The sequence below is a fragment of the Nerophis ophidion genome, linkage group LG01, assembly GCF_033978795.1.
Source record: "Nerophis ophidion isolate RoL-2023_Sa linkage group LG01, RoL_Noph_v1.0, whole genome shotgun sequence".
Classification (NCBI taxonomy): Eukaryota; Metazoa; Chordata; class Actinopteri; order Syngnathiformes; family Syngnathidae; genus Nerophis; species Nerophis ophidion.
The window spans coordinates 60,304,341-60,329,719 of NC_084611.1; the positions used below are offsets into that span (position 1 = coordinate 60,304,341).

Here is a 25,379-nt window from a genome sequence, read left to right on the forward strand (position 1 = left end):
AACTGGCAAAGGGCATGTTTCCAGCTAGTGTTTATTTTGATAAACAATCACCTTTCAATCCGGTTTCAAGCCAAATCACTCCACGGAGACAGCCCTCGCAAAAATGACTAATGATCTATTGCTAACGATGGATTCTGATGCGTCATCTATGTTGCTGCTCCTCGATCTTAGCGCTGCTTTCGATACCGTCGATCATAATATTTTATTAGAACGTATCAAAACACGAATTGGTATGTCAGACTTAGCCCTGTCTTGGTTTAACTCTTATCTTACTGATAGGATGCAGTGTGTCTCCCATAACAGTGTGACCTCAGACTACGTTAAGGTAACGTGTGGAGTTCCCCAGGGTTCGGTCCTTGGCCCTGCACTCTTCAGCATCTACATGCTGCCGCTAGGTGACATCATACGCAAATACGGTATTAGCTTTCACTGTTATGCTGATGACACCCAACTCTACATGCCCCTAAAGCTGACCAACACGCCGGATTGTAGTCAGCTGGAGGCGTGTCTTAATGAAATTAAACAATGGATGTCCGCTAACTTTTTGCAACTCAACGCCAAAAAAACGGAAATGCTGATTATCGGTCCTGCTAGACACCGAACTCTATTTAATAATACAACCCTAACATTTGACAACCAAACAATTAAACAAGGCGACACGGTAAAGAATCTGGGTATTATCTTTGACCCAACTCTCTCCTTTGAGGCACACATTAAAAGCGTTACTAAAACGGCCTTCTTTCATCTCCGTAATATCGCTAAAATTCGCTCCATTCTGTCCACAAAACACGCTGAGATCATTATCCATGCGTTTGTTACGTCTCGCCTCGACTACGGTAACGTATTATTTTCGGGTCTCCCCATGTCTAGCATTAAAAGATTACAGTTGGTACAAAATGCGGCAGCTAGACTTTTGACAAGAACAAGAAAGTTTGATCACATTACGCCTGTACTGGCTCACCTGCACTGGCTTCCTGTGCACTTAAGATGTGACTTTAAGGTTTTACTACTTACGTATAAAATACTACACGGTCTAGCTCCATCCTATCTTGCCGATTGTATTGTACCATATGTCCCGGCAAGAATCCTGGGTTCAAAGGACTCTGGCTTGTTAGTGATTCCCAAAGCCCAAAAAAAGTCTGCGGGCTATAGAGCGTTTTCCGTTCGGGCTCCAGTACTCTGGAATGCCCTCCCGGTAACAGTTCGAGATGCCACCTCAGTAGAAGCATTTAAGTCTCACCTTAAAACTCATTTGTATACTCTAGCCTTTAAATAGACTCCCTTTTTAGACCAGTTGATCTGCCGTTTCTTTTCTTTTTCTTCTATGTCCCACTCTCCCTTGTGGAGGGGGTGCGGTCCGATCCGGTGGCCATGTACTGCTTGCCTGTGTATCGGCTGGGGACATCTCTGCGCTGCTGATCCGCCTCCGCTTGGGATGGTTTCCTGCTGGCTCCGCTGTGAACGGGACTCTCGCTGCTGTGTTGGATCCGCTTTGGACTGGACTCTCGCGACTGTGTTGGATCCATTGTGGATTGAACTTTCACAGTATCATGTTGGACCCGCTCGACATCCATTGCTTTCCTCCTCTCTAAGGTTCTCATAGTCATCATTGTCATTGACGTCCCACTGGGTCATTATTGTCACCGATGTCCCACTGGATGTGAGTTTTCCTTGCCCTTATGTGGGCCTACCGAGGATGTCGTGGTGGTTTGTGCAGCCCTTTGAGACACCAGTGATTAAGGGCTATATAAGTAAACATTGATTGATTGATTGATTGAAACTCAGCATTTTTCTCTTGTTTGGTTGAAAGTTCTACATTAAGTTATATATTTATATAGTATAGCTTGAATTTAGCAAGATACTTTTGCAGTGTAACTTGTAGTGCTGCTTGATAATTTCCCTTGTAACTTAGCTATATTTAATCAAGAGCAACTTGTAGCTTAGCTTACATTTTCCAAATAGCTTGCCCATCACTGGCTATCCTATTCAGCTACAATTTTGTTTTGTAATTTGTATTTTTTTTAATCTGCCATTGTATTTGTAGTTTTTACTTCATACTGATTTATGAGTCCTACAGGCAGATGTCAGTATTTTCACAGATTCACTTTATTGTATATAATATGCAGGGGTTTTGTCCAAGATTGTTGATTTAAACCAACATAGGTAACAGTTCAAGTCTTCTGAACTGTCAGACCAAATTTGGATTGTCATCATTATCGTTCACGACTAAATGTGAAATTAATTTAGCATGGTCTGCACCCACAAAAGCGATGTAATACATTATTTTACACACAATAAATAAGTAGTCAACTCACCCAGGTATTAAGCTGTTCTCAACACCATCCTCACTTAGTTTTAACTTTTGGTTCTTCTTAAATTTGTATTTAACATTGTTTCTCCTTAAACGTTGTCAAAACGTGGACTATGGGGTGTTTGTTTTCCCGAGATGCAAGAATAGAAGTGGACATGACGTGAAAGTAGGGACATGATTTAAGTTTACTATTAAAAAAAAAGGAACAAGGGGTGCAAACTTGGCTTTGAAAACAATAAACTAGCACTTGGGCATGAAAACAAAAACACTCTGTGACATGAAAATAGACAAAACTCACATGGCATGGAAGTATGGTAGCAGAAGTCCAACAGCGTTATGTTCATAGTTTATGTTAAAGTGTTAGTTTTGTTTCTTTAGCCTAGTTGTGCCTCCGCAGTGAGCGTTTTTTGTTTGTACCTTTTTTAGTTACAATTAAATCATGTTTTTACCTGAATGCCATGTTTCGAGTAGTCCGTCTGCCTTCCTGGGAGAACGACCCCGCAGCAAGCTGCGACCCCCACGTTATGACAGAATGACGCCAGCATAATACTGATGTGGTGATTGAAAATAGGTGCGTGAGTTGTGAGGACAGGTGAAAAAAAACCTGCGGTCCTCTTCAAGGTTTCTCATAGTCATTCATATTGACATCCCACTGGGTTTTGAGTTTTTCCTTGCCCTTATGTAGGCTCTGAATCGAGGATGTCGTTGTGGCTTGTGCAGCCCTTTGAGACACGTGTGATTTAGGGCTATATAAATAAACAATTGATATGGATGTTTTTTTTTTTAACTATTATTGCCAATGATTTTATCATGTATCTACTTTAGTTCACATTCAATCACTGTTCTGATGACAATTTAAGAGATATACTGTAACAAGATTCTATAAGTCAGCATTTTAATGACAGCAGACATTGCACAGTAAGGTTTCCCACACATTAATTTATTGTGGCGGCCCGCCACGAAATAATTACAGCCGCCACAAATAAAAAATAATAATAAAAAAAAAACGGGAAAAAAAACAATTTTTTTTTTTTTTTTCGGCTTTTGACTCGCTCGACCGCTCATAAAAGCAATGGGACTCTGTCTGTGAATGGAGCTTGTAGTTACATATTATATAAATATGTGAATATTATATAAAAATGACTATGAATATGTACATAAAGTGTTGTAATTATATTCCAACTCCGCGTTGTTCTTGGTCATCGCCGCCAACCTCCCATCACTCCCCCCTGGATTTAACTTGCCGTAATACACTTAAAAAATTGACCAGCATTGGTGTCAAGAACATACAGTGACCGCCCTCGACATTTTACTTGTTAATTAAAATTCCAGACAAAAAGTAATACCTCTCATTTTTTAATTACCGAAAAAACTTTATCAATGCATTTTAAGCAACACAAAGGTGCATGCGCAACAGCGTCGTTTGGCTTGATAATCATGGCGGACTAGCGTTGTTTGGCTTGATAATCACTACACGGACGTTGCTGCGGAGATTTTGTCTTGGAGTAACCGTAGCCAAGTCCTTGGTTTTGGTAATTTTTCCCTCGCTGCCCATCATGAGTTTTAAGAGTGTACTGTTGTCATATGGATAACATTTAACTATAGCCTTTTTATTAAACATTACAAATTACATGATGGTATTACTTTCACACCCCGAAACTGCTTTACCTAACAATCAGTAATCATGATTTCAATATTAATAATAATCTTAATTATAACCTTGGCCATAATTGGCAGCCCTTGATCTCATACATAAACACCATTTTTATCTATATGGACAAAAAGTGCAGTTACATCTTATGGCCATCAGGTACCATCTAACAAATGTTATATATATATATATTAGGGGTGTAACGGTACACAAAAATTCCGGTTCGGTACGTACCTCGGTTCAGAAGTCACGGTTCGGTTCATTTTCGGTACAGTAAGAAAAAAAACTCAATATAAGTTTTTTGATTATTTATTTAACAAATTTGCTAAATCTTCCACCAAAAATATTTTGATGTGAAGTAATTGGAAACTTGGATAGGTCAATAATTCATAATAACATTGATTTTGATTCAATATTATGTTTTGAGCAATGACAGTTTGAAAGAAAAAAAACGCTTTGTTTAATTAGACAACGTTGCAACTTTTTCTAAATTACATTTAGCCTTTAAGCTTTTTTATTTCACTTTTGTTTATGTTTTTGTTTATTTTAATTGTATTTTTAGAATGTGCCATGGGCCTTTAAAACATTAGGTGTGTGCCGCAAATGGCCTCCGGGGCACACTTTTGACAACCCTGCTATAGATATTAAAAAAATTAAATCAGAGCCTGGCGACGCATGCATGTTTATCATAACTCTCTCGCTCTGTCTGTCTCTGTCCCTCCCTCACGAATGCTGCTGTGTGCACAAATTGTCTTGTTTTGAACCCCCTTCTTAACCTTGAACGTACATTGAAAATACACGCAAATCTAACTTAAAATGCCGGACATTTGAGGCATTTAAGAAACTCCACCCGGACAGCCCCGCAAAAGAGGACATGTCTGGTGAAAAGAGGAGATATGGTCAGTCTATCATAGCCCAGTCGTTGCTAGCATGCCGTGTGTTCTGTTTTTTTGATTGATTGAAACTTTTATTAGTAGATTGCACAGTACAGTACATATTCCGTACAACTGACAACTAAATGGTAACACCCCAATAAGTATTTCAACCTGTTTTAAGTCAGGGTCCACGTAAATCAATTTATGGTGCCCCGTAGGGGTGCAACGGATCAAAAAACTCACGGATTGGATCATTTTTTTTGGATCAGCAAAAAAAAAAAAAAGACAAGACAAATAAACAGAAGTTTTGCCGTTTTGTTTTGTAACACTTTTGAATTATTAAATAAAAATATATAAAATCTAGTTCAAGTGCACAAGGCATAATATCTTCTTCTTAACATAATTAATGAAAAACAGTGCCACATAAAAAGGGATTTCTCCTTTCCTCCGCTGCTTGTGTCAGTACCTGCACCAGGTGACTCTCATAGAGGGGCCGTGTTTTCTCATCTCCCACTCTGCTGTGATGAAATGAGCGCTTATGGTCACATAGTTCCCCTGGACCTCCACCCTTCTGTCGTGAGCGCAACAGACGACGCTCGGGATAATTCGTCCACAACTTTTTTCTTCTCTTGCTTATAAAAATCTGGCACAATCTTATCGTTGAAGTTGGTGTGCGACGGGATGTCGTAATGTGGCTGAAGCACTTTCAGTATGTGTTTAAAACCCTCGTTTTGCACAATGGAGTCTGCACCTATAAACATACCGATTAAATGGCACGGGCCGTTCAAGTTCCTCCGTTACTCCGCTCGCCATTACCACGCTGTGCGAACAACTTATTTTTCTTTTTTTTTTTCATAAATCAGACCGCGGATCACGTGTGTGCCGATCCGAAGATATTGATCCGAACGGATCACGGATCAATGTTGATCCGTTGCACCACTAGTGCCTCGGTGTGCATTGTTTACAAAACGTGCGCTACTTAATATGTCCGTGTCGTTCGGTACACCTCCGAACCGAACCTAAACCCCCGTACCGAATTGGTTCAATACAAATACACGTACCGTTACACCCCTAATATATATATATATATATACACATACATACATACATACATATATATATATATATATATATACATACATACATATATACATACATATATATATATATATATATATATATATATATATATATATATATATATATATATATATATATATATATATATATATATACACACATATACATACACACAGGACTGTCTCAGCAAATTAGAATATTGTGATAAAGTCCTTTATTTTCTGTAATGCAACTAAAAACATGAAAATGTCATACATTCTGGATTCATTACACATGAACTGAAATATTGCAAGCCTTTAATTATTTTAATATTGCTGATTGTGGCCTGGGTATGACGTTAAACTACATACATGCATGATATAGATGGTTGTGTGTGGGGTTAGTGAGTCCCAACTAACGTCTATAAAATGCACACAAAGAACCGTTTGCACCTTCTCTTGTGACTGGCGGGCGGTCAGCGCCATAAAGCTGAGCGGGTCCCTGGGTAAATGGGGCGCGGACAACCAACAGGACAGACTAAGTTCAACAGCACAGTAAGGCAATTAGTCTAGTAGAAGGATCTCTGATATAAAATACCCCTTCCAATCCGCACCAAGCCAGAGTGGAAGGTGTAGGCTAATAACCAGCATGAAAAGTGTGCCAAATGGCAGAAACATGCTGAGGCTTTCATCCAGCAGTGGACTGACAACGGCTGATGATGATGATGATGATGATTATGGCATACAGCTTAAGAAAACTCAAAAATCCTATCTCAAAAAATTTGTATATTTCCTCAGACCAAGTAAAAAAAAAGATGTATAACAGCAAAACAAAATCAAACATTTGAAAATGTCAATTAATGCACTCAGTACTTGGTTGGGAATCTTTTTGCATGGATTCCTGCATCAATACAGCGTGGCATGGAGGAAATCGGCCTGTGGCATTGCTGAGGTGTTATAGATGCCCAGGATGCTTCAATAGCGGCATTTAGCTCATTTGCAATATTGGGCCTGGTGTCTTTCGGCTTCTTCTTCACAATAACCCACAAATTTTCTATGACGTTCAGGTCAGGGGAGTTGGCAGGCCAATGGAGGACAGTAATGCCATGGTCAGTACACCAGTTACTGGTGGTTTTGGCACTGTGGACAGGTGCCAGACCATGCTGGAAAATGAAATCATTATCTCCATAGAGCTTTTCAACGGATACAGCTTCAATAGCCGTATTCCCATGGTCAAGCTACTCCTGAACTCTAGACAAGAAGCGTCTGACTTGGGCTATGGAAAAGAAGCACTGGACAGTTGCAGAGTGGTCCAGAGTCCTGTTTTCCGACAAGAGCAAGTTTTGTATTTCATTCGGAAGTTAAGGCGCTAGACTCTGGAGGAAGGCTGGAGAGGAGCAAAATCCTAATTGCCTGAAATCCATTGTAAAGTTCCCTCAGTCAGCAATGGTTTGGGGAGCCATGTCAGCTGCTGGTTGTGGACCACTGTGTTTCATCAAGTCCAGAGTCAATGCAGCTGTTTACATGCTTCCATCTGTTGTAAAGCTCTATGGAGATGATGATTTAATTTTCCAGCATGATCTGGCACCTGCTCACAGTGCCAAAACCAGTAGTAACTGGTGTACTGTTAATGGCATTACTGTCCTCGATTGTCCTGCCAACTCTACTGACCTAAACCCCATAGAGAATTTGTGGGGTATTGTGAAGAAGAAGCTGAAAGACACCAGACCCAATAATGCAAATGAGCCGAAGGCCGCTATTAAAGCATCCTTGGCATCCATAACACCTCAGCAATGCCACAGGCCGATTGCCTCCATGCCACGCCGCATTGATGCAGTAATCCGCGCAAAACGATTCCCAACCAAGTACTGAGTGCATTAATTAAGATTTTCAAATGTTTGATTTTTTTTTGCTGTTATAAATCTTTTTTTTTACTTGGTCTGAGGAAATATTCAAATTTTTTGAGATAGGATTTTTGAGTTGTCTTAAGTTGTATGCCATAATCAGCAATATCAAAATAATAAAAGGCTTGTAATATTTCAGTTGACGTGTAATGAATCCAAAATGTATGGCATTTTCATGTTGTTAGTTGCATTACGGAAAATAAAGGACTTTATCACAATATTCTAATTCTCTGACACAGTCCTGTGTATTCATATATATCTATATATATATATATATATATATATATATATATATATATATATATATATATATATATATATATATATACATACATACATATATATATATACATATATATATATATATATATATACATACATACATACATACATACATACATACATACATATATACATATATATATATATATGTATATATATATATATATATATATATATATATATATATATGGGGGGGGTACTTTGTACTTTGGGGTTTTTGGGGCATCTGGGATCTGCCCCTCAAGGGGGGGTTAGTGTCACGATACGCAACGCGGATTGTTTATTGTTTTGCCGTTTATATGTCTTTGTTCATGTTTACTTCTGGACTCTGCCGATTCCTTGTGTTTGAGCACTTCCCCGTTTGTTTAGTCACCATGGCAACATAATGCGCTCCTCCTCACGGGCTCCTGTCACACACCTGTTTTTGATTATTATTTGTGTATTCAAGCCTACCTGATTCCTCAGTTTGTCCTCGGTCTATTGTTTGCTTTTGCAACAAAGTCACGTATGTATTCAGTCTTATGTTTTCCATGTGCTAAGTTCCGCCTTAGCTTCGCGTGCGGTCGACACATTGCATTTTTGTACTTTTGTCTCCTGCTAAGTTTAGCGTTAGCTTCCGTGCGTAGGCACGCGCTTTATTTTGTCCTTTTGTATCAGTGTTCTTTTGTTTTATTATATTAAAGATCAGTTTCTTACCTGCACTCCTGCCTGACTGGTCGTGTGCATCCACGAAGTGGCAACTCCGCGCAGCAAGTGCGCCGTACGCGTGACAACATACACACACACACACACACACACACACACACACACACATACATACATACATACATACATACATACATACATACATACATACATACATACATACATACATACATACATACATACATACATACATACATACATACATACATATATATATATATATATATATATATATATATATATATATATATATATATATATACATATATACATACATATACATATATATATATATATACATATACATATACATATACATATACATATATATATACATATATATATATATACATATATATATATATATATACACATATACATATATATATATACATATATATATACACATATACATATATATACATATATATATATATTTATACTTATACATATATATACATATACATATATATAGACATATACATATACACACACATATATATATATATATATATATGCTTTAGAGCTACAGCCTCAAAAGAAAATAATGTTTACCTTGGTGCCCTTCTAACTTGCCTTGGTGCCCTAAAACACAAGTCGTCCTTTAAGGCAACACTTGTTTTGCCCTTAAAAAGCTTAAATTCGAGGCCTGATGTCGTCCATAATTATTGTGAACCTCAACATTCCAAAAAAAGTGCAGTTTCCCTATAATTAAACTCGACAAGGTGACTAATTTCTACCAATGTCATTCTCTGGGGGTATTCAAGAATTTCAGGGTTTTCCAGTCATAGTGCATTAGACAATAAAAATATGTAAGTTCTTGTTTTACTTGGAACCGTGAAACTAGTAAAAGTATGGCACACATTCAACTACACTGTAGTTTTGCTGAAACTAAATGTGGCACACTGTCCTGAATTTTCAGTGACACCACGCCTTAAAAAAAGTTTTTTAACATAAAAACAAATTAAACAAACATAATAGATAGGTTGATTGGCAACACTAAAAATGGTCCGTAGTGTGTGAATGTGTGTGAGAATGTTGTCTGTCTATCTGTGTTGGCCCTGCGATGAGGTGGCGACTTGTCCAGGGTGTACTCCGCCTTCCGTCCCATTGTAGCTGAGATAGGCACCAGCGACCCCAAAGGGGATAAGCAGTAGAAAATGGATGGAGTGTATCCCCCAAAAGAAGTCACACAAAGTTTGACGCTATTTGTTGACTGTTATTGCCAATCTAATGATGACAAATGGCACAATTTCAACAGGTTTTACCTCCCGTGCACAATTTCATCTCTGTGCTTCTTCGACGCACAACACTTCCTCATTCTCTGCCAATTCGCTTTTAGGCATGGACGTTGTGTTTGCAGACATAGGAAAAAGTAACATCAAATCAAAACCACACAAACATAAAACATTAACAACAGCAGGTATTTACCTGTATAAATGGCTATATAGCCTATTATGTGTGCGCTATTGACTAGTGATTCACCAAAAACTTGGCCAAAGAAAAAACGGTTTGATTACCAAAAACTGTGCTGCCGAAACTGGATGTAAACGAGGCGCACACCATTGTCTGGAGCTTTGTCAGCATGTCTGCGATGTGACGTAACTTCAATGTCCATCACATCCATCCATTTTCTACCGTTTATTCCCTTTGGGATCATGGGGGGTGATGGTGCCTATCTCAGCTACAATCGGGCGGAAGGCGGAGTACACCCTGGACAAGTCGCCACCTCATCGCAGGTAACTTCAATGTATCCCATATATACCTACGGACAGCGATATACAAAATTTGCAAATATTATGGGGACATTGAGAGAAAGTCCAACTGGAGCAACAACTCGAAGCAAGTGTGACGTCATGCTCAGTGTAGCTCGCCTCTTTTGTCGGGGACATCGAGGGACAGGAATGGAGTCTCTAAACTTGAGTAAATTATATAATAACACCAGAAAAAGATGCTACATTGATTGCTAGTCGTTTTTAATTTCAAAAAAGTAATTAAGTCGGTAGACAGTTGAAAAATTTCCAAAGTACACTGTACAAAGCAGCAACAATTGAAAATATGACAAAACAATATGAAAATAAATGTTACTACTAATTAATAACCTTTTTTTAAAATGTATAAATTTTTTGAGCATTTTTAAAGAATATCAAGCGGGAGAAAATGAATGGATTGATATCATAGCAGATTACGCAAATTATGTTATGACGTCATGGTGACCACACCCATATTCACGCTCCTGACTACACCCCTACCGCCACAGGTATCTTGGCAGTCGAGGGGAAACTTTGCTCTGAACTTCAGTTTGTCGCTGAATGATTATTGGACAATAAATTATAGCTTGAGTTTGGAAACACTTGATGCTGCTTGCATCTAAAAAAAGTACACCTAGGTAATGACACTATTGCTGTAATCTGTGTGGGAAAAGTTGGTAATTTCATAACGGGGTTTCCCGCAGCGGTCGTCTTAACAACAAAGAGCCGCCGCCTAAATTAAGTCTAAACAAAAAAATAAAAAATAAACAATCTTCTTTACCTAGTTCTGTGACTACCTCTGTCAGTATGTCTCCCCAGCACTGTTCCACCCACAGAACCATCTGATTGGTTACAAGCAGACCGCTAACAGCCAATAAGCAATGCGTATTCAGAGAGCATGTAACAGCCAATCAGCAGTGCGTATTCAGAGCACATTTAATGTGGAGTGAGCAGAAAAGTGTTTTTAGCAGGTGAGGTAGCGGACTCTTCCCAAATGATAATAAACACCTCCCAGTCAACTACCAGTAACATCACTATGAGCCCGTTGACAATCTAGAAAAAAGCAACAGCTCAGCTCGCTCGCAGTCCTTGAGGTGGAGGCTAATTAGCTATTTGCGTAACATTAGCTCACTGTGCGTGCGTGCGTGCTTGTGTGCTTGTGTGTGTGTGTGTGTGTGTGTGTGTGTGTGTGTGTGTGTGTGTGTGTGTGTGTGTGTGTCTGTCTGAGCATTATTGACTTACAGTTAAAAACTAAGTTATTTCACTTGACCTTTTTCTGTGTTGATTGAGCTGCGTTGAAGCAGCAAAAAACAACATTATGTTAAATAAGGCGTTTAGGTCTCTGATAGTTGATATAATAATGTAAGTGCATCATAAAGCCTACATGAACTCCATCGTGTTTATGGATGATTAGTCTCTCCTATTGCTTTTGTACTATTTTTTTTTCAGCTATAGTTACATTAATCATTAGTAATGTAGCAGCTTAGTTTTGAATGGCAGGGTCCCTGCTATCACATGTTGAGAAAAATATAACATTTACATAATAAAAATCAACAAAAGGCTTCCCAAATGTTGTAATAAATTAAGCAGAGACCCCAAAAGGGACAAGCGGTAGAAAATGGATGGATGGAAGGATGGAGTTGAGCATAGGTCAGCATGTGGCCCCACTTTTAACTCCTTTTTCAAATGCTTATTGCAAACGCTTACTTACAGTTAGTCATTAATTTGACTTTGTAAGTCATTATTTTAGTATCTCAGGTAACTAGGACTGTTTTGTTTTTACTTTATAGAAAAAATAGAGATATATATTGTATATCGCCATTCAGCAAATGGAGCGGAAAACACAATCAAAAGTTGTAGGCTTCTTCACACGACGAAGACGGCCTACGTCACCACAGTCTGTAGTCTATTGCCCCCCCAGGCTGTGGTGGCAGCGACGAGATGGAGACGTGATGGCGACAGGCCTTGTTACACCGATCCATACACCCTCCTACCCACTTCCCCGGTCCCTTCCCGCTGGAGAGTCACCACCTTAACTAACACATTTTCTGGGGGAAACACTGCACAAAGCAGCAAATGTTAAAATTACCATCACAACATTTTGAAAAAACAACATGCATCCGGATATATGCTTATGTCTTCCTTGCAATCTCATTCTCCATTCTAATTAATAAAGCTACATTTGATTTAGGTTTGACTTATGCAAAATCCAACTAGATTATTAAAATTATTTCTAATGAAGATTAAATTTTTTGTGTTGCTGTGATAGTTTTTAAAATGTTAGCATTGAATTTGTGAAGTGAAGTGAATAACATTTATATAGCCCTTTTCTCTAATGACTCAAAGCGCTTTCACATACTGAAACCCAATATCTAAGTTACATTTAAACGAGTGTGGGTGGCGCTGGGAGCAGGCGGGTAAAGTGTCTTGCCCAAGGACACAACGGCAGTGACTAGGATGGCGGAAACGGGGATTGAACCTCGAACCCTCAAGTTGTTGGCACGGCCGCTCTACCAACCGAGCTATACCAACCCTTGATGGTGTATTACATACTGCACCAAATTGTTACATTTTATTCAAGACCAGTATAGCACCCAAATGTTGTAATGCCTTTTGCTATATGTAACAAGTTATTACAAAACGTGTTTAAAGATTTTATTACAAACTGCGGCAGGTTATGTCACGGCCCAGGCGCATTCCAGTGTGCATTTAGCTGTGCGCTGCGCTGAGCGCACCTTCAAGCGTGCTCCTGCATGCGCCACCAGCGGCTGCAAATAATCAGCAATCTGCAGACCTGTCGCTGATGAGCTCCCTGGGCTTCTTAAGCCAGTGCAGACCCCTGCGTTTCAGACCAGAACGTAGCGACCTGTTCCAGTACAGTAAGCCAACCATCTCTAGCTCAATGACACATAGAATGGACCTGCTATCCCCGCTTAAATAAGAAAATCTCATTTCAGTAGGTCTTTAATTTATCTAGAAAGGAGGAGGAATCTACCTGCCTCCTGGCCTCCCGTCTCCCGCCCTTTGCAACTGTTCCGCATTTGGCAAGAAGCGTCTGGCATCCACTTTGGGAGGGGGGTTGGTGCTGATGGCTGTGCTGGTGGGGTGGCACAGCTTCGACCAGCAAAACGGCTACCCCCTGCTCAACCACCACCACCTGTTCTACGTTACACCAAGCCGCAACCTCCAGCCAGACCACCACCACCTGTTCTTCGGTAGGCAAAACCGCAACCTTTAGCCAGACCACCACCACCTAGTCTTCGGCAGGCCAAGCTGCAACCTCCAGCCAGACCACCACCACCACCTAGTCTTCAGCAGGCCAAGCCGGAACCTCCAGCCAGACCATCACCACCTGCTCCAAGGCCGGTTCCCGTACCAGCATCCGCTCTAGGGCTGGTCCTCGTACCAGCACCTGCTCCTAGGCTGGTACCCGTATCTGCACCTGTTCCAAGGGTGGTCCCAGTACCAACACCCGCTCCAAGGCTTCTCCCTGTACCTGCATCCGCTCCAAGGCTGGTCCCTGTACCTGCACCCATTCCAAGGATGGTCCCCGTACCTGCACCCATTCCAAGGATGGTCCCCGTACCAGCCCCCACTCCAAGACTGGTCTTCGTACAGCACCCAGACGGGTCCCCGTACCAGCACACAGACTACCGTATTTTCCGCGCTATAAGCCGCACCTAAAAACCACAAATTTTCTCAAAAGCTGACAGTGCGGCTTATAACCCGGTGCGCCTTGTATATGGATTAATATAAATATTTATTTTTATAAAGTTTAGGTCTCGCGACTATGGTAAACAGCCGCCATCTTTTTTCCCCGTAGAAGAGGAAGCGCTTCTTCTTCTACGGTAAGCAACCGCCAAGGTAGGCACCCGCCCACCTGGAAAGAGGAAGCGCTTCTTCTTCTACGGTACGCAACCGCCAAGGTAAGCACCTGCCCCCGTAGAAGAAGAAGCGCGCGGCAAATTCGAATCATTTCATTTGTGTGTTTCTGTAAAGACGACCACAAAATGGCTCCTACTAAGAGACACGCGTACAACGCAGAATTCAGACTCAAGGCAATAAGTCACGCAGAAGAACACGGAAATAGAGCAGCAGCGAGAGAATTCGACATAAATGAGTCAATGGTGCGTAGGTGGAGGAAGCAACAAGATGACCTGCGCCAAGACAACAAGATGACCTGCGCCAAGACAACACAGAGTTTCCGAGGGAACAAAGCAAGATGGCAACAGTTGGAGGACAAACTCGAACAGTGGGTTGTTGAGCAGAGAGCAGCAAGCAGAAGCGTCAGTACCATCACTATTCGAATGAAGGCAACAGCGCTAGCAAGTGAACTTCACTTGGATGATTTTAAAGGTGGTGCTTCTTGGTGTTTCCGCTTCATGAAAAGACGCAATCTCTCCATCCGCACACGGACTACTATTTCACAGCAACTGCCAAAAGACTTTAAAGAAAAGCTGGCTACTTTCCGCGCATACTGTAAAAACAAGATAGCTGAAAAAAAGATCCGGCCAGAGCACATTATCAACATGGACGAGGTTCCACTGACTTTTGATATTCCTGTGAACCGCACTGTGGATAAAATGGGAGCACGCACGGTAAATATTCGCACCACAGGGAATGAGAAGTCGTCCTTCACTGTGGTTCTAGCTTGCCATGCTAATGGGCAGAAACTTCCACCCATGGTGATATTTAAAAGGAAGACCTTGCCAAAAGAAAACTTTCCAGCCGGCGTCATCATAAAAGCTAACTCGAAGGGATGGATGGATGAAGAAAAGATGAGCGAGTGGTTGAAAGAAGTTTACGTGAAGAGACCGGGTGGCTTTTTTCACGCAGCTCCGTCCCTGTTGATTTACGACTCCATGCGTGCCCACATCACAGATGGTGTCAAGAAACAAGTAAAGCACACTAATACAACACTCGCCGTCATTCCGGGTGGATTAACCAAAGAACTCCAACCACTGGATATTGGTGTCAACAGGGCATTCAAGGCTCGACTGCGAACGGCGTGGGAACAATGGATGACCGAAGGCGAACACACCTTCACTAAAACAGGGAGACAGCGCCGGACGACATACGCCAACATCTGCCAGTGGATTGTAAATGCCTGGGCAGATATATCGGTCTCAACTGTGGTCCGAGCTTTCCGGAAGGCAGGATTCATGGAACTGCCGGACAACAACAGCGACACTGACTCTGATGACTTCGACGAGACGGAGCCCGCCATTTTGGATGCCGTATTCGCCCAACTTTTTAATTCAGACACCGAAGAAGAAGAATTCGAGGGATTTATTGATGTGGAATAACTTCTGAAAGTGAGTTTTAAATGTTTATTTTGTGTGCTGTGACCTTAACGTTCGAGCAACGTTGAGTTATTGATGTTGCTATTACTCTGCAATATTTTGAGTGTTACTATTATGATTGCACATTTGCACATTATATTTTGAGTGTTACTATTGTTGTAATTGCACATTTGCACACTGGTTTGTATTATTAAAGTTTGACTGACCTATCTGACTGTTTTTTTGACATTCCATTTAGCGCAGCGTAGGCGCGGCTTATGACCCGGTGCGGCTAATAGGTTTACAAAGTTTTAAAATATGCCATTCATTAAAGGTGCGGCTTATAACACGGGGCGGCTTATAGCGCGGAAAATACGGTAGTCCCCGTACCAGCTCCCAGACTGGTTCCTGTACCAGCACACAGACTGGTTCCCGTACTAGCACCCAGACTGGTTTGCATACCAGGACCCAGACTGGTTCCCTTACCAGCACCCAGACTGGTTCCCTTACCAGCACCCAGATTGGTTCCCATGCCAGCACCCAGACTGGTTCCCATGCCAGCACCCAGACTGGTTCCCATGCCAGCACCCAGACTGGTCCTTGTGCCAGCACCACGGCCAGTGCCTGCTTCAGCACCACAGCCAGCGCTATGCGCTGTGCTGAACGAACCTCCTGCGCATGCCACTCCTGCTGGAGCCAGCGGCTGCAATCAATCAGCAATCTGCTGATGATCTCCCTGGGCTTCTTAAGCCAGTGCAGACCTGCATTCCGGGGTAGAACGTAGCGACCTGGTTCAGTGCAGTAAGCCGACCATCTCTAGCTCTATGAACACTCTCTCTCTCTTTGTTTCTCCCCCTCCGTGTTCATTTGCCTTACGTCCCTTGTCGTCATCCAGTAGCATTCCTCCGTTCCCGCATCACAAGATGTGTGTCTCGTCTCCCCGTATTACCTCTGTTACCCTTGCTGTCTCTTGGATCTTAACCTCCCGCCTGGACACGGACTCTGACGCCTAGCTCTTGCCCTCGACCTCACGCCTGCTCACGGACTTCAGAGCTTGTCTTGCCCCCTCGGACTTCCGTATCTCGCTCAACACTACCGTTAACACTCAGCAGCTAATCACTACACATAGCCCCAGTTCATCCCTCCCATGCATTTTAAGGCTCTATTATGCAAAACCAACGTTTCTTACCTATTGTTACATGCTGTTGTGCATTTACAACAGATACATAAGTCCCGAAAATATGAAGTCACAATGTGGAGGCATTACAGAGATATTACAATCTTGCTTTCCTTCATGCTTCCTCCAAATGAGTCGCACCATTTGTGACGTCCCACTGGTGACGTCAGCTCCATCTTTTGGCCGCCAAATCACAGCACTAATAGGAACACGCAATGGACCGAGCCCATATTTCTGTGGCCAATCAGGCCAACCAGGTCTATCTCTCCATGCACCAATCAAATATCCAGATCCAGCTTTTGGCTGGCCAATCACAACGTGAATGCAAATATTTTTGTCCCACTCCTAGTGCACTTCCTGGGGAGCAATCCCTCGTAAGTTGAAAGGTAAACACTTTTGTGTTTATCAATTTCACCTTATTTGGAAGTAACCACCTATTTGTTACCATTGCTCCATAGTCATCCGATATACATATTATAGTGTTATTTTGCCCTCATTTTGACTGTAGTATTCTCTTCTCAGCACCCCAAAAGCAACAAGGCCATGATGACTGCGTTGGCTCTCTCGGCTGAGGTATTTTGCCTACACTGAACTAAAGCAACAGTGGTACCATTTGTATCAAAAGGTATATTGAAAATCCATTAAATGATTTTAATCCATTTTCATTACATAACCAGTTACTAGCCTACTACAGTATATTTATTTGAGTGTGTTGTACAAAAATACATCCAAAGTAATTTAATAAGTTACGTGTATATTCACGAAAGAGAATAGTAAGTGTGATATAGGGCTGGGCGATATGGGATTTGTTTTTTATATCTCGATATTTTTAGGCCATATCGCGATACACGATATATATCTCGATATTTTGCCTTAGCCTTGAATGAACACTTCATACATATAATCACAGCAGTGTGATGATTATATGTGTCTACATTAAACCATTCTTGTTCATACCGCATTAATATATGCTATTTAAACTTTCATGCAGAGAAGGAAATCACAACTAAGTCAATTGACCAAAACTGTATTTATTCAAGTTATTAGCAGGTGACTTTTCAAATGATGCTACATATTAGCTGAAATGCTACTTTTGGTAGCAACGCTTGTGCCCCACACTTCACAAACTAAAGTTGTCTATTCGACATATTCCCACTTGAAGCCAAACCACCACCAGACGATGGACCCCCTGCTGTTTTTCTTGGGAATTAATTGTTCCTTCATTCGCACCTTCTTTCTCTCGTATTACCACTCGCACGGCTTCGCTAGCATCACAGCTAACGTTACCCTGTCTGCTACCTCTCTGCTCCGTGAGGGCGTATATGTATGTGACGCATGATGTGACAGTATGTGACGTGTGTAAGTTTGTGCGCTTGCTGTCTGTGAGATGGAGACACAAGAAGGAGTGGGAAGAGCCTGTAGTGCAGGGGTCACCAAGGCGGTGCACGCAGGCACCAGGTAGCCCGTAAGGACCAGATGAGTAGCCCGCTGGCCTGTTCTAAAAATAGCTCAAATAGCTGCCTCTATTTATTAAATTGTATTTATTTACTAGCAAGCTGGTATGCTTTGCTCGACATATTTAATTCTAAGAGAGACAAAACTCAAACTTTCAGAAAGAAAATTTTAGAGAAAAAATACAACCTTAAAAATTATTTTAGGATTTTTAAACACATATACTTATTCACCTATTAAATTCCTTCTTCTTCTTTCCTGACAATTTAAATCAATGTTGAAGTATTTTTTATTGTAAATAATAATAAATACATTTTAATTTAATTCTTCATTTTAGCTTCTGTTTTTTCGCTGAAGAATATTTCTGAAATATTTCTTCAAACTTATTATGATTAAAATTCAAAAAAATTATCCATCCATCCATCATCTTCCGCTTATCCGAGGTCGGGTCGCGGGGGCAGCAGCCTAGGCAGGGAAGCCCGGGGATCCCGAGGCGTTCCCAGGCCAGCCGGGAGACATAGTCTTCCCAACGTGTCCCGGGTCTTCCCCGTGGCCTCCTACCGGTTGGAAGTGCCCTAAACACCTCCCTAGGGAGGCGTTCGGGTGGCATCCTGACCAGATTCCCGAGCCACCTCATCTGGCTCCTCTCGATGTGGAGGAGCAGCGGTTTTACTTTGAGCTCCTCTCGGACGGCAGAGCTTCTCACCCTATCTCTAAGGGAGAGCCCCGCCACCCGGCGGAGGAAACTAATTTCGGCCGCTTGTACCCGTGATCTTATCCTTTCAGTCATGACACAAAGCTCATGACCAGAGGTAAGGATAGGAAAGTAGATCAACCGGTAAATTGAGAGTTTTGCCTTCCAGCTCAGCTCCTTCTTCACCACAACAGATCGGTACAAAGTCCGCATTACTGAAGACGCCGCACCGATCCGCCTGTCGATCTCACGATCCACTCTTCCCCCACTCGTGAACAAGACTCCTAGGTACTTGAACTCCTCCACTTGGGGCAGGGTCTCCTCCCCAACCCGCAGATGGCACTCCACCCTTTTCCAGACGAGAACCATGGACTCGGACTTGGAGGTGCCGATTCTCATTCTGGTCGCTTCACACTCGGCTGCGAACCAATCCAGTGAGAGCTGAAGATCCCGGCCAGATGAAGGCATCAGGACCACATCATCTGCAAAAAGCAGAGACCTAATCCCGCGACCACCAAACCGGAACCCCTCAACGCCTTTACTGCGCCTAGAAATTCTGTCCATAAAAGTTATGAACAGAATCGGTGACAAAGGACAGCCTTGGCGGAGTCCAACCCTCACTGGAAACGTGTCCGACTTACTGCCAGCAATGCGGAACAAGCTCTGACACTGATCATACAGGGAGCGGACCGCCACAATAAGACAGTCCGGTACCCTATACTCTCTGAGCACTCCCCACAGGACTTCCCGAGGGACACGGTCGAATGCCTTCTCCAAGTCTACAAAGCACATGTAGACTGGTTGGGCAAACTCCCATGCACCCTCAAGAACCCTGCCGAGAGTATAGAGCTGGTCCACAGTTCCACGACCAGGACGAAAACCTAGCCTCCTCTCCAGTACACCTGAATAAACCTTACCGGGAAGGCTAAGGAGTGTGATCCCACGACAGTTGGAACACACCCTCTGGTCCCCCTTCTTAAACAGAGGGACTACCACCCCGGTCTGCCGATCCAGAGGTACCGATGTCCACGCGATGCTGCAGAGTCTTGTCAACCAAGACAGCCCCGCAGCCTCCAGAGCCTTAAGGAACTCTGGGTGGGTTCTCATCTAATCCGGGGCCTTGCCGCCAAGGAGCTTTTTAACTACTTCAACAACCCCAGCCCCGGAAATAGGAGAGCCCACCACAGAGTCCCCAGGCACCGCTTCCTCATAGGAAGATGTGTTGGTGGGATTGAGGAGGTCTTCGAAGTATTCCTTCCACCGATCCACAACATCCACAGTCGAAGTCAGCAGAACACCATACACGGTGTTGATAGTGCACTGCTTCCCCTTCCTGAGGCAGCGTATGGTGGTCCAGAATCGCTTCGAAGCCGTCCGGAAGTCGTTTTCCATGGCTTCCCCGAACTCTTCCCATGTCCGAGTTTTTTGCCTCCGCGACCGCTAGAGCTGCACACCGCTTGGCCCGTCGGTACCAGTCCACTGCTTCCGGAGTCCTATGAGCCAAAAGAACCCAATAGGACTCCTTCTTCAGCTTGATGGCATTCCTCACTGCTGGTGTCTACCAAGGGGTTCTGGGATTACCACCACGACAGGCATCAACAACCTTGCGGCCACAGCTCCAATCAGCCGCCTCGACAATAGAGGTTAGGAACATTCTCCACTTGGACTCAATGTCCCGCACCTCCCTCGTGACATGTTCAAAGTTCTTCCAGAGGTGGGAATTGAAACTCTTTCTGACAGGAGACTCTGCCAGACGTTCCCAGCAGACCCTCACAATGCGCTTGGGCGTGCCAGGTCTGTCCGTCATCCTCCCCCACCATCGCAGCCAACTCACCGCCAGGTGGTGATCGGTAGAAAGCTTTCCCCCCTCTCTTCACCCGAGTGTCCAAAACATGAGGCCGCAAATCCGATGACACAACTACAAAGTCGATCATGGAACTGCGGCCTAGGGTGTCCTGGTGCCAAGTGCACATAATGACAGCCTTATGTTTGAAGATGGTGTTTGTTATGGACAATCCGTGACGAGCACAAAAGTCCAATAACAAAACACCACTCGGGTTTAGATCCGGACGGCCATTCTTCCCAATCACGCCTCTCCAGGTTTCACTGTCGTTGCCAACATGAGCATTTAAGTGCCCCAGAAGGACAAGGGAATCACCCGGGGGAGCACTTTCCAGTACTCCCTCGAGTGTACCCAAAAAGGGTGGGTACTCTGAACTGCTGTTTGGTGCGAAAGCACAAACAACAGTCAGGACCCGTCCCCCCCACCCGAAGGCGGAGGGAAGCTACCCTCTCGTCCACTGGGTTGAACTCCAACGTGCAGGCTTTGAGCCGGGGGGCAACAAGAATTGCCACCCTAGCCCGTCGCCTCTCACTGCCGGCAACGCCAGAGTGGAAGAGAGTCCAGTCCCTCTCGAGATAACTGGTTCCAGAGCCCTTGCTCTGCGTCGAGGTGACTCCGACTATATCCAGCCGGAACTTTTCTACCTCGCGCACTAGCTCAGGCTCCTTACCCCCCAGTGAGGTGACGTTCCACGTCCCAAGAGCTAGCTTATGTAGCCGAAGATCGGACCGCCAAGTGCCCTGCCTTCGACTGCCGCCCAGCTCACAATACACCCAACCTCTATGGCCCCTCCTATAAGGACCTATTTTTCTTGGGAGACCCTACCAGGGGGCATTAAAGCCTCCGGACAACATAGCTCCTAGGATCATTGGGACACGCAAACCCCTCTACCACAGTAAGGTAGCAGCTCAGAGAGGAGTCAAACAAATTATTCTAGCAAATCTAGAAAATCTGTAGAATCAACTTTAAATCTTATTTCAAAGTCTTTTGAATTTCTTTTAAAATTTTTGTTCTGGAAAATCTAGAAGAAATATTGATTTGTCTCTGTTAGAAATATAGCTTGGTCCAATTTGTTACAGTTGTGATCAAAATTATTCAACCCCCACACAATTTTGGTGTTTTAGCAAGTTGGACATTTATTCCGTATTTTGGTTATAGTCATATCAAATAAAGATGTGTCAAATAGACAAATGCAACTTAAACTGTAACACTGTATTTTACAAAATACCAAAAAAGGACATTTTTCTTAATATCTCATTGACAAAATTATTCAACCCCCTAGTTACATGCATCTTTAGTACTTAGTAGAACACCCTTTGGCAGTAATTACATCCTTCAAACGTGATACATAACCAGACACAAGCTTTTTGCAACGATCTACAGGTATTTTAGCCCATTCCTCTTGGGCAAAGGCCTCCAGTTCATTCATATTCTTGGGCTTGCATGCTGCAAATGCCTTCTTCAAGTCCCACCACAGGTTTTCTATAGGATTTAGGTCTGGCGACTGTGAAGGCCACTCCAGAGTCTTCAGCCCATCTTCTGCAACCACTGAGATGTTGATTTGGAGGTATGCTTGGGATCTTTGTCCTGTTGGAAGGTCCAACGTCTCCCAAGCCTCAGCTTCGTCACTGACTTCATGACATTTGCAGCTAATATATCCAGGTAGGAAATAGAATTCATAATGCCTTGAACGCGCTGGAGATTCCCGGTACCTGAGGCAGAGAAACAGCCCCAGAGCATGATTGACCCCAACCATGCTTAACAGTAGGCAAGGTGTTCTTCTCTTTGTAAGCTTCATTTTTTCTCCTCCAGACATAACGTTGATTCATAGGCCCAAAGAGTTCCAGTTTTGTCTCATCACTCCATAGAACAGTTTCCCAAAACCTTTGGGGTTTGTCCAGATGACTTTTGGCATACTGGAGTCTATTTTTCTTGTGCCTGGTAGTCAGAAGTGGGGTGCGCCTGGGAGTTCTGGCATGGAGGCCTTCATCTCGTAGTGCGCGCCTAATTGTCTGGGACAAAACCCGCCTTCCCCCTTCTGCAATGTCCTGTTGTAGTTCCTCAGCTGTTACCCGGGGTTTTTTCACCACTGTACGCTTCAAATACCGGACAGCAGTTGCACACAGCATCCTCTTTCTACCACGCCCAGGTAGTATTTCCACTGTGCCTTTGGCTTTAAACTTGCGAATTTTGCTCCCAACTGTGTCTCTTGGAATGTGTAATGTCTTTGCTATTTTCTTATATCCATATCCTTTCTTATGAAGAGAAATTACCTCCTCTCTTGTCTTCTTTGACCACTCCCTGGACTTCACCATGTTCCAAATACTGTACACCATTGACCATCTACAAGAAGCTGAGCGTCACAGTCTTTTTAAATCAGTTTAATTGTTGCTCGTTATAGTTCTAATCCCATCTACAGGTGTTTTCAACACCTGATTTAAAAGACCCTATTCAAATTCTGTTCTTAAGAGTTATGATCTTCAAGGGGTGAATAATTTTGTCAATGAGATATTAAGAGAAATGACACTGTTTGGTATGTTACAAAATATAATGTTGTAATTCAAGTTGCATTTGTCTATTTGACACATCTGTATTTGATATGACTATAAACAAAATACGGAATAAATGTCCAACTTGCTAAAACACCAAAATTGTGTGGGGGTTGAATAATTTTGATCACAACTGTATATATTCTAACAAAGTGCAAATTGGATTTTAACCTATTCAAAACATGTCATCAAAATTCTAAAATTAATCTTAATCAGGAAAAATTACAAATGATGTTCCATAAATTCTTTTTTTTTTTTTTTTTTTTTCAAAAAGATTCGAATTAGCTAGTTTTTCTCTTCATTTTTTCGGTTAAAATTAGAATTTTAAAGAGTCGAAATTGAAGATGAATTATGTTTTAAAACTTAATTTTCATTTTTTAGTGTTTTCTCCTCTTTTAAACCGTTTAATTAAGTGTTTTTTTCATCATTTATTCGCTACAAAAAGCCTTCCGTAAAAGGAAAAAAAATGTACGACGCAATGACAGACAGAAATAACCATTTTTTTATATACATTGATTTATTTATTAAAGGTAAATTGAGCAAATTGGCTATTTCTGGCAATTTATTTAAGTGTGTATCAAACTGGTAGCCCTTCGCATTAATCAGTACTCAAGAAGTAGCTCTTGGTTTCAAAAAGGTTGGTGACCCCTGCTGTAGTGTAATGCCCGCAGCTAAAAGCAACTGCGTGAGAACGTATACTCGAATATCACGATATAGTCATTTTCTATATCGCACAGAGACAAACCCGGGATATATCACGTACATCGCCCAGCCTTAGTGTGATGTTTACTCCGTTTACAGACAGAAAAGGCAGTGGCTAAGAATAATGAAATAATGAGGAGGTGGGCATACCATCACTTTTTGATTTTGCTTACAGTACTTACCTGTAGCCCACATTAGTTCATATTTGCCTAATTACCTGGTACTGGTTTTATATACAGTGTAAATAGTGTGTAATGTGACTTGTTGTTTGTAAATATGTCTGTATAAATCACAGTACAAATCATACTGAATGTTGTAAATACATTTATATAGGTTGTGTTTTGCCCTCAAAGCACTGTACTGATAAACGTTTTTGAGTAAATGAATAAAAAATGAAATAAAAACAAGCTAATACGTTTTCATACAGTACAAAATAGGATACAATGATATACAATATACATACAGTATATTTATATAGAGCTGCATGCAAGGTAAAATAAATCACAGTTAGGTAGATATTTTACATTACGGATGAATATTAATATACACTATATTATATATATATATACATATATATAATACTTCACTATATGGACAACACAATTTGATAACATTTGGCATTATTAGCAGAAAAAATTGATTAAAAAGTAGCCACAGTGAACGATACAAATGTAACACATCACAGTAGTTGCAGGAGAAGAAAAGAGAAGGAAAATAAAAATGTTATTGATGACGTGTTCAGGATCTGAGTCATGCTCTCTTGTCTTTTTTCCTCCTCACCTCCTTTCCCCATTTTATACGAGCAATTGTTCCAGGCTTGCATAGTTGTTTGTTTTAATTATGTGTGTATATAGATATAGACACTTGTTGCATGTTGGATGTAACTTAAAAAAAGAAAGAACTCAATTAATGAAAATTGATTATTTTCTCAGTCCCCCACAAAGCAGGAGAGAGGAACATCCAGGAGCCGTGCCTGGCATTCATGTTTTCACTTCATAATGTAAGACATGCCACAAACAAATGTATACTGTCATACAAGATGGAGATGAAGAAAAAAAACCGTTTTATTTAGTTTTAAAACACGATACGTTTTGGACAGCAACATAGTCTTCATGTTCAGAGAAAACATGCTTGTGTGGTTGA

At 42.0% G+C, this 25,379-nt stretch overlaps 1 protein-coding gene across 1 annotated transcript in view; it reads right to left on the bottom strand.

The window, feature by feature from the left end:
• Positions 1 to 25,379, bottom strand: part of LOC133557827 (multidrug and toxin extrusion protein 1-like) — a 141,454-nt gene that overhangs the window by 115,203 nt on the left and 872 nt on the right. The window lies entirely within an intron of this gene.